Source organism: Choristoneura fumiferana, chromosome 12, assembly GCF_025370935.1.
Source record: "Choristoneura fumiferana chromosome 12, NRCan_CFum_1, whole genome shotgun sequence".
NCBI lineage: Eukaryota > Metazoa > Arthropoda > Insecta > Lepidoptera > Tortricidae > Choristoneura > Choristoneura fumiferana.
This window is the reverse complement of record NC_133483.1, coordinates 16,712,705-16,724,459: the sequence shown is the minus strand read 5'-3', so window position 1 is coordinate 16,724,459 and position 11,755 is coordinate 16,712,705.

Below are 11,755 nucleotides of genomic sequence, written 5' to 3'. Positions count from 1 at the left end.
CAACGTCAACTCAACTGTCAAAAACCAGCAGTACCCCGGCACCCCGCACTGCCCGCTCCACAGGACAGGTTTTCCCGTCCCCTCTATTACAAGTGATATCTAAGAAAGAATAAATAAATTCAGCAAATAACGTTTATACACAAAAACCTGACTAAATATTTAAAGTTTAATTTACCAGTGTGAGTGTATTAGTGAAATTAGGTATGGAAGAACCCTCAGGAGCTAAAAAGAAACTGAAAACAGTAAGTTATTGTTTATTTTAGTATGGATCAACGAAATCTGTTTCCGGGCCGTGTTGCAGTACTTCTTTGCGACATTTAACCAGTTAATTTTCCTTTCCATATGATCGCCCAGTTTAAATAGGTTAATACTGTATTACTAATACGTTAAATGAATATGAACCTGTTGTCGGCACGAATATGAGCTTTATCTCTCTATGGTCAGCCTGGATTCGCAATTATGTCATTTCTCATGTCCGACAAAGTCTCATGGATGATAATAAAGAGATATAGTGATGTACAATTATGCTCAAGCATATTACTTTAACTTTAAGATATCTGTGTAACGCTACTAGCACCACAAATGCACCCGAGAGCCACATGGTGGTAGGATCCTCTCATTAGACGGGTACACCTGTTGCCATGAGCAAGACACAGACCGGGGGCCCGAGGGCCCCATGGTTCCTCCGCCTTCCCCAAAGAACCCAATTACCTCCATAGAAATGCAATGTTCTTTTCATCTATATCTCAATATTACTACGAGTATTTCTACTCGTTACTCAGTTGTTACACTTTACAAACACTCACCAAGTTAGGGGGAACTTAACCATCTGCTTCGCACAAACCAATACATACCAAGTTAGGGGATACTTAACCATCTGCCTCGTACAAACCAACACTTGATTCTAATAATTATAAACCATTTTTCCTTTCATTACAACCATTCGTGTCTCACATTCAATCCTCACCCGTCCAATCCTATTTTTAGACTACTGCGTCACACCTTAGTGTTACCAGTTATTAAAGTTGCGTTCAGAAATCGTTTAAGGAACTCACCAATAATTCTTAATCGCGATTATTCGCGACACTCCCGTCGGCGGCTATACTTACAGTAAGGTGTAAAGCTGCCGGATCCACTTAGCAATTTTCTCACCCGCTCTTACAACCACAATTCGCCTCATTCTCTCATCCTCACAATTTACCCATGGTGCAATCCTTGAAACTGAACCATTTCCACTGAGTCTCTCTCTTACAGCTTCTGTGACCATTCATTTCGTTTCGATATGGCTCGGTCTGCAAACCTCTCTCCAAACACCACCTGGCCCTCCCCGGGACCCAAACCATCTGCACACCGAATCTCATGCAAATCGTTTCAGCGGCTCAGGCGTGATGAAGCTACAAACAAACAAATTTACAAACACACACATTTATATAATAGTAGTGGGATTTCAACCTCCTCCGTCAACTCATTAAAAAAAAAAACAAAATCTCGACTCAAACATGTCCATGTAAGACACTGGATTACAGATCCATGATTTCCTATACTTGAAAGTTCAGTGGCACCTATTACTGACCATCTTTTTCACTAAGTCTGACTTCATTCAGACCCTCCTCCACCGCTAAAAATTAAAAGACCGTGAATCTCAATTCAACACTAATGCAACACTGCTCCGCTCTAGTGTTGTCTTACTCTTTCACTTCTCATGCAACAAATGACTACAAAATCTGTCTCTTTCCCCTCAGAACCCTTTCTGTTACCATCTGATATCTTCTCACAGCGTAAGGCGGTATAGGGTGCGGTCATGGGATTGTGTATAGTAATAGCAAGTTATTGTTTTCTCTCACTGCTTACTTCTGACCTTCTTCAAGGTACATAAACACTTCTTACCTAAACTTATAATAACCTAACCATAAAAATTTCATTTTTAATACAAGGTTCCTCTGCTGACTGTACCCCTTGCTGATCACACTCGCACTGCCACCCAAACCACACCTGCATACCAAATCTCAAGTCGATGCCACCAACCGTTGAAGAGCTCCGTGCTGCGGAAATGCTCCTGGCCGGACCACCAGGATGCCACTACCAGATTACTGCACTGTCACGCGATTCACATAAGTATGCCAAACTTCAAGTCAATCAGACTACTGGAAGTTGGTCGAATCCAACAAGCAAGATTTGACTACAGACAGACAGACAGACAGACAGACAGACAGACAGACAGACAACAGGACAGGTGCAACTAAATAATAAAAGCTTGTAACATTGGGCAACGGGCATCAAACATACACTGCTACTACAACACCGGCCCCTTCAGACTTTTCACTGTAACAGTATAATTATGGCAGGCCGTTCCCAGGCTCCAACCAGCCTCTAGAGCCGGACCGACTCCTTAAAGACGCACCAACACCAGCCAATCCTTGTGTGTTACTGGTTACCACCACAAGTACACTTGCTCAAGACCGGCCCCAAAACAACTCCGTACAACTGCCTTCACTTGTCCTCTCAGACAAAGGAATTGTAATGGCCCTGTCAGCCCCAATTATCAGCTCTGTACAGTTCATAACAAAGCCCCTTGAAACATCAGCAACATTATCAATATACTGGAGGCCATCTTCTTTCAACTGCAACATCTATACACAACTCAGGTTTCAACCTCTCAACTAGTGATAAACACCTCCGAAGCTTGGAGAACAGTTTCCTCTTCTCCTGGCTAAGCTCAAGCCATATACAAAGAGCCTGTTCCCTTTTATTATCCTCCTTGTGACACTAACTGTAATTTAATAAACAAACATTGTTTAACATCATGTAAATAACTAGTATGCACAAATTTTATACTTCTATTGTTACTCAATATACTCCTTGACCATTGGTTATTTACTTACTGATTGTTATTCTTATTTACTTATAATTTACTATAAAACTACTTTTATCTAGTTTTTGTACTCTGCTTAGACACACTTAGGTCTAACTACTGTAGTTAGAACTAGCGTAATTCCAACTCAACACACTCGGCATCAGTTAAAAGGAGTACTTTTCGAGGCGCCGATTATAATAAACAGTATTAATTAGCAAAGTTCAACCATCACTCGTACCTGAAATATTTTCTCAGATTTACTATAACTTTGAAACACTCCAGTCTTTAAATCCACCATCCAAGTATTCACAATACATCCAGTATTTCCAAATCTTACATGTCCTTCGTACGCCTTTTCTCTAAATATTTCGATTCGACAAAACTTTGTAACAAGAAATGATTTTCATATCACAACTTACGTTAGTAAAAACCAAAACAAACAACAAGTGTTTGTTTTCAATGCACACTTCTTTACCAACAAACCGTAACAACCAATCGTAAAACGACATTAAGAATGTAATAACCAATAAGAGCACAGTAAAACATTCATAGACGTTTTTCCGTCAATCTTCACTTCTTTCTAACAACAAGAACATACTGACAGAAACAAATGGTTGCCAGCTCATAAAATATATAACTTTCTGCTTATGCTAGATTCACACCACGGAATAATTAAAGTATATTTTTATTAAGAAACAAAAGGGTATATTTATAGAAATAAAATCAATACCTTTTCTATCACCAAATCCAAAACCTGATGCATGCTTCGGTACCAAGTGCCTTTCCTGTCAATGTTAAGAACCAAACATTTCTCTAAAGTGGCTTTGTCAAAGTTAATTGTAGTACAACTTGTCACAAGTAATTCTTAGTCAAAGTCACTCTGTTCCGTCTTCTAGCAATGTCATGACTTCCAAATGACCAAGAAAAAAATGTTTATGCTTTCTTCTATATAAATATCTTTAACTAAACGAATCTCAACAAGCAAACATTCACTAGTATAAATTGGCCACTATATTTTGCAATCATTTAATTTTCAATCCAATCTAGATGCATACCGAGAATGCGACCTCGGCAGCGGCAACATGAGGTTCGCACACCATCACGTGTTCTAAACCAAAGCATATTACATATCTATTCAATCAGATTACTCATACTATTGACTGCTGCCTGGGGCTCACCCCAGCAGCGGCTCCGTAGGGTATTCTAACCAGTACGTGCCTGTCTATTCTCCTCGTTACCTATCAGCATAGAACGTCAAAGGACCGCCAAGCAGAGGAATCTCCCATCTCTGGATAGCAACGCGTGAAGCTCGCAAGCTACCACACGCCTGTCATTACTTCGACCTGTTCTCACAACTACCTATCAGCATAACTAGAACGTCAAAGGACCGCCAAGCAGAGGAATCTCCCATCTCTGAATAGCAACGCGTGAAGCTCGCAAGCTACCACACGCCTGTCACATCTTCAACATGTTCTAGCTACCTACCTATCAGCATAGTAGAACGTCAAAGGACCGCTAAACAGAGGAATCTGCAACCCTGAATAGCAACGCGTGAAGCTCGCAAGCTAACACACGCCTGTCACATCTTTAACATGTTCTCCTACCTATCAGCATAACTAGAACGTCAAAGGACCGCTAAACAGAGGAATCTACAACCCTGAATAGCAACGCGTGAAGCTCGCAAGCTAACACACGCCTGTCATTACTTCAACATGTTCTAGCTACCTACCTATCAGCATAACTAGAACGTCAAAGGACCGCTAAACAGAGGAATCTACAACCCTGAATAGCAACGCGTGAAGCTCGCAAGCTAACACACGCCTGTCATTACTTCAACATGTTCTAGCTACCTACCTATCAGCATAACTAGAACGTCAAAGGACCGCTAAACAGAGGAATCTGCAACCCTGAATAGCAACGCGTGAAGCTCGCAAGCTAACACACGCCTGTCATTACTTCAACCTGTTCTACCTACCTACCTATCAGCATAACTAGAACGTCAAAGGACCGCTAAACAGAGGAATCTGCAACCCTGAATAGCAACGCGTGAAGCTCGCAAGCTAACACACGCCTGTCACATCTTTAACATGTTCTCCTACCTATCAGCATAACTAGAACGTCAAAGGACCGCCAAGCAGAGGAATCTCCCATCTCTGAATAGCAACGCGTGAAGCTCGCAAGCTACCACACGCCTGTCACATCTTTAACATGTTCTCCTACCTATCAGCATAACTAGAACGTCAAAGGACCGCTAAACAGAGGAATCTACAACCCTGAATAGCAACGCGTGAAGCTCGCAAGCTAACACACGCCTGTCATTACTTCAACATGTTCTAGCTACCTACCTATCAGCATTACTAGAACGTCAAAGGACCGCTAAACAGAGGAATCTACAACCCTGAATAGCAACGCGTGAAGCTCGCAAGCTAACACACGCCTGTCATTACTTCAACATGTTCTATCACCTATTTACCTGCCTTTCGACGTCCCTAGCTTACGCTAATTCCTAAAGAAGAACAGTGCTATTCCAACCTCCAAACCCACTTTTTTTTTTTGAAAGTTATTAATCACTAACGCAATGTAACCTAATCAGAATGTCACAGTTGTCATCTCAGCACCTTCACCATTTTGTCGGCACGAATATGAACTCTATCTCTCTATGGTCAGCCTGGATTCGCAATTATGTCATTTCTCATGTCCGACAAAGTCTCATGGATGATAATAAAGAGATATAGTGATGTACAATTATGCTCAAGCATATTACTTTAACTTTAAGATATCTGTGTAACGCTACTAGCACCACAAATGCACCCGAGAGCCACATGGTGGTAGGATCCTCTCATTAGACGGGTACACCTGTTGCCATGAGCAAGACACAGACCGGGGCCCGAGGGCCCCATGGTTCCTCCGCCTTCCCCAAAGAACCCCCTTACCTCCATAGAAATGCAATGTTCTTTTCATCTATATCTCAATATTACTACGAGTATTTCTACTCGTTACTCAGTTGTTACACTTTACAAACACTCACCAAGTTAGGGGGGAACTTAACCATCTGCTTCGCACAAACCAATACATACCAAGTTAGGGGATACTTAACCATCTGCCTCGTACAAACCAACACTTGATTCTAATAATTATAAACCATTTTTCCTTTCATTACAACCATTCGTGTCTCACATTCAATCCTCACCCGTCCAATCCTATTTTTAGACTACTGCGTCACACCTTAGTGTTACCAGTTATTAAAGTTGCGTTCAGAAATCGTTTAAGGAACTCACCAATAATTCTTAATCGCGATTATTCGCGACACATGTTAGTTGTAATTAATAACTGGAATTAAGTATGTTTGGTTTTTTCTAACTAGGAACTAGGGTATCTCATCTTATCCGCATTAGGTGTTGATTGCAAACAACTTCATAATATTGGATAAAGATTTGTGAGAAATCCACCTAACTAAACCTCTTCCTAAAGATTACATGAGGTTAAAATAGCATAATATGTTATGTATAAGTTAATTTGTGCAATTAATTTTAAAATTGCCACGCCCCAACAGGGCATCATTTTTTATAATTTTTTGTAAAAGGTGTTGCAATAAATAAATACTGAATACTAACTCGAATTCAGTTTCTAATATCAATTTTAATGGCCAAAGTATTGAATTTGTGAACTCAACAGTGTTTGTAAGGACTAACATTCGATTCTAAACTACAGTGGGGACCTCACGTCACACCAATCGCGAGTAGGTTGAGCTCTGCTGCTTTTGCAGTCGGGAAAATATGACAGCTAACCGATGTGGCAATGGCACGGTTGATGTATTTTGCATACATTTATCTGCAGGATCTGCTGCAGACATTGAGTCAATTTTATCTTACAAAAACAGCAATTATAGCAAGCAAAGTGCTAACCAAAGAGTAGTATAATATACGGGGAAAAGAGAGCCCTCTCTCGTCTCATTCATGCAGACGGTTTTGAAGCGCCGTCTGCATTTCGTAACTAGTACCATTGATGTATATATCCATCCATACGTATAGCTATTAATAGTCACAGGTATTCTTTTACTTTACTGGATTTGCTTCCCAGCTCAAACCACATAAAAACTAAAAACAGGGCTGCAAACAGAAGTGAGACCGCTTGAATTCAGTCTTCTTAAGTTTAAACCAGCCTCAATTTTCCGTTTGCAGCACTGTCTTTACTTTTTATGTGGTCTGAGCACGAGTTTCGATTGCAACGTAGCCATCTTGTTCCTTGTTGAGCGCGAATAGACGCCTGGCCTGACATAGAGGTTGCTACACAAAAAATATTTGTAACGACTGAGCGGATACAATTATGTGACTTTTATATTAGAAATTACAATACGATTGTCAATTTCAAAAATAAAGTTCATTTTTGCGGTAATTATCAACGACAAAATATTTTTTAATAAATAAAATTTTGTGATCTCAAGCTTTCAGTGACATCTATCTGAAACAAACGACAACAATCTGTTTTATTTTAGGTTAGATAAAGGAGATGGCGGCGCTATCGACATGAATTAGTACGGTATAGGCGACTGTCCCCCCCCTGGTGCTAACCTTACCATCACTGTATATACTAGAGATGTGCAAATTCGAAAAATTAAATCCTAATCTATTTACGCAGCTCAAAAAATGACAGTTCCATACTAGGTATCCCAATAAATCATTTTTCTTTCTTTCTTTCTTTCAATAGCTAGTACTACCTAAAACTGTATCAAAACTATGCTCAAGGAATGGTTATAGTATGGCAGTAAGTATTTTTAACAATATTCCATGAGATATTGCTGATTTGTAACCAATTTATATTTTAATTGTTAGTTAGTTATTGTCATTTTAAAGAAACTTATTTTCTCAAAAGAATATTCACAATTCACTTACATGAGAAATTTTATAATTGCTTATATCTAATATATACATGGTGAGCGTATGTTTGCGTATTCGCATTCACAAAGAAATGGTACCTAACTAAATCAACTTTTTAACTTTATTCTAATATTGTATTTTTTTAATTACTTACACATATATTACAAAAAACTAACAGAGTTACAATTCAGAAACAGTATTTTATGTGTTTGGTGGATAAACTTAGGGTTAAAAGCAGGTAGGTTTGTACTTTGTATTAATTTTTATCCTTGACATTTTAGCCTTTATTCTTTTTTAATGATAATTTTAATGTTTTTCTTTATGACTATCCCTAGAGGAGACCCATCTTATTTTAATTTTTATTTTTCACATCATGATAGGTATGATTAGAATTTTATTTTATATCATTATTAACCTTTGATTGACCACTAGGCGGCCACGCCGTACAAAATACGCGTTCTTGAATCTACATAGGCACGACGACGTCTGTACACGCGTCAATGTGTGCGTAAGATACACAGGGCTGACTATCGCATAACCCTAATAAGTGCTACCAATGACATTTAAAGGTACTTAGGTATGGCTTAGATAGTGCAAATCAATGTAATCGTTAATCTTACCTATTAATTTAAACCTAATTAAAATGTGTCTGTCTGTGAATTTAAGCATTATTATTTTCAATTACAATAGATATACAACTACAAACTTAAACAAATTATTCGGTAGGTAGTTATTTCATGTAGTAATGGTGATAATTTCAGAAATCATTATTTATTTAGAAGATTTAACCCAGCAGGAGGGATTGAATGAAACCCATAGTATGTAAACACACACACACACATACACACACGCGCACGCACACGCGCACGCGCGCACACACACACACACACACACGCACGCACGCACGCACGCACGCACGCACGCACGCACGCACGCACGCACGCACACACACACACACACACTCACACACTCACACAATCACACACACACACACACACACACACACACACACACCACACACACACACACACACACAAAAACGAAATCTATTAATTATCTTGCATTGCAGTCTGTATAGCTTTTTAACCCATTCATTGCCGCGCGCCAGATTTCGTTCTTTGGTGCGATGCCGACGCTTCTGCAGAACAGACGCCCATCGGCGTTTTCGGCACTCCAGTCCACTTTTTGTGATTTTTTATTATCACTGTTTTTGTACAGTAGTAATGAATAATGTATTTTGTCGGAAAAGTTCGTATTTAGGTATCTTGATACAATTAAAAAACATTATTCACTAGATCTATAAGCAGGCACTATGACTAATCCTACTTATCCTACTTATTATATTATAATTATAAATGCGAAAGTTTACTTTCTATTATAAATCCGAAAGATTGTGTGGGTGTGTGTGTGTGTGTGTGTGTGTGTGTGTGTTGTGGGATATAATCTAGGGATAAAATATAATATAATAGGGATAAAATCTGGAAATAACAACCGCTGGGCTTAGAGTCATGAAATTTAGTATGTAGATAGCTGGATGTCAGAATTAACACACTTTTATTCCAATATTCCCACGGGATAGTTGTTCTTAACACAACACCTCAATGAAGATTACGATATACATTTTGGGATTTCCCACGGGAATTTTGTAAAATCCCGGAATTTCAATTGTAACTACCAGATCGAATTGTTTACGCGTGCGAAGCCGCGAGTAAACTCTAGTTTAAGTATATAAGTCACAGGAAATGTACATAAATCATAATTACTGTCTATTTTTGCATGCAGTTCTACAGACTTACAGTAAAAATAAAACACTATGCTATGCTATGCTTAATTGCTGTGACATTTAAAATTAACATGAAAATAGATTTAAAAAAAAATCCGACGGGTGAAAGATTCAGTCTCCTTGAATAAACCGAAAGTTAACGTAAAGTAATTATTCACTATAATAAAAGAGACAAATAGAAAACAAAAGCCAATTGGTACGTTTTTTTTAGAACATAGGAAGACAAAATCTAGTACATTTTTTTATCTGATTTTTAAAAGTTGATTCGATACGTAAAATTGCTGGCCGTCAATAATAAAATACATGTTCGTTCGTACTCGCCAGTCATTCAGGCACCGGCGCGCGCGCTGCCGTCTCGACCGCGACCGGTTTGAATACCGAACGTTCTGGCGGGAAAGTTATTCGCAATTATCAAAATGAACCCCGAACTCCGTGACGCGAGAAACAAAAAGTAGCAGAAACTTTGAGAAGTTTAACATTTCAGAATGGGGAACGCGAACCGTAAGTTTTTTTTGTAATAATTACCTAATTGTTTTTTAAAACAGTTTTAAATTAGAATGTAAGGAAATGTAACGAGCTCACATAAGTACATAATGATTATGACACACGTTATTCTGACTTTATTTCGTACCATCACTTTCTCTTTGCTTCCTTTATTAAATTGTTACTTTCTATCCTGTTATAAAGTCGCTTCACATAAAATATATAAGTAGGTAGGTAGGTACTTGATGTATATGAAAACGTAAGTAAGTATATATTTTTAAAGAGTTTTGCCTTCCCTTAAATGAAATGAAAAATGAAATGAAAAAAGTTTATTTAACACACACATAACAACCAAAAATTACAAACAAGTTACAAAAATAGTTGAAATACAAAATATGAAATAAAATATAAAATAATATATAACGATTACGATAAAAAAAATACATGACAACGAAATATTTCCAAAATGTAAATTTTCCCGATCTTTTAATAAAGTATGCAACCTCGTTGCACGAAAGCCGCACGATTTCGATACATATACGATATATGATTTTTTGTATACATATACTAGATTTTGTTAAGGATAAACACAACACAAAATATCCCTTTCTAGTAAGGCAGCGTTTGATGTGTGAATCATTTAAGTACGCGACAATTGCTCTGCAAGCCGTACACTGCAGTATTTTATAATAATAATAATAATAATAATAATAGGGGAAAAAATACAAAAATACATACCGTTAGCAGACGAAATTAAACAGATGTGGCACCAGGAAGTCGTCAAGATCATCCCCATCATTATTCCTCGACAGGTATCATCCCAAAACCCTTAAAACAGCACTTAAAATGTTAGAGACCTTCACGACAACACATATATACCCCTACAAAAGTCAATAGTCCTAGACACATGCTCTATAGTACGCCGATTCTTAAATCCAACTTCTTTACCAGTTTATAACGATCAAGAAAGTCAAACACAAATAACAAACCGATAGAACATACACCACACTGACACAAACATCACACAAATAACTTAAAACACAATGGTTACATGATACTTGGCATGTGCCCGTATCATGAACCAAAAAAAAAACCGACTGTAAGTCGAGATTATTCTTTGAAAATAACAAAATAATAATAATAAATCTTTATTTCGCACAGGTAAAAATTAGGTACAGACATGTTCATGCTAAAATGAAAAAAAAAAAAAATTTAACTGCGTTAATATAATTACTTCTAAACTAAAACCCTTAATTATAATGATTATTTACGAAAAGTATGGTAATTATACAAAACAATATTTCTTAAAATACTATAGCTTTTATCATTATTTTATCGCTATTTAATGCGTGAGAATGCCACATGTCGGATAGTAAGTACAAAATTTTAAAAAATAAATAAAAATATATTCAAAATAAATATATAAATAAATAAATGTCACTAACTACAAAATAAGTTAGATTTATGAAAAATGTGCAACAAAAACTACACAAATTATTTTTAAACGCGCTTGTGCCTAAAATATAATTTGTTAAAGTACGTATTTTATTTTATCTTCCTATTTTAAATTAACTAGGTCACTGAAGTTTACAGAAGCTAATTAGAGGAGCAAGATATATTTATGAGACAAAAATACGATGGAAAAACATTTCAAATCGTTGAATTTAGGGTTAGAATAAAAAAATATTTCAAGCTTAAAAGTTAATTAACTCATTAATGGTACTAGGTATTCTAATCCCCGAACTCAAAGCCTCACTT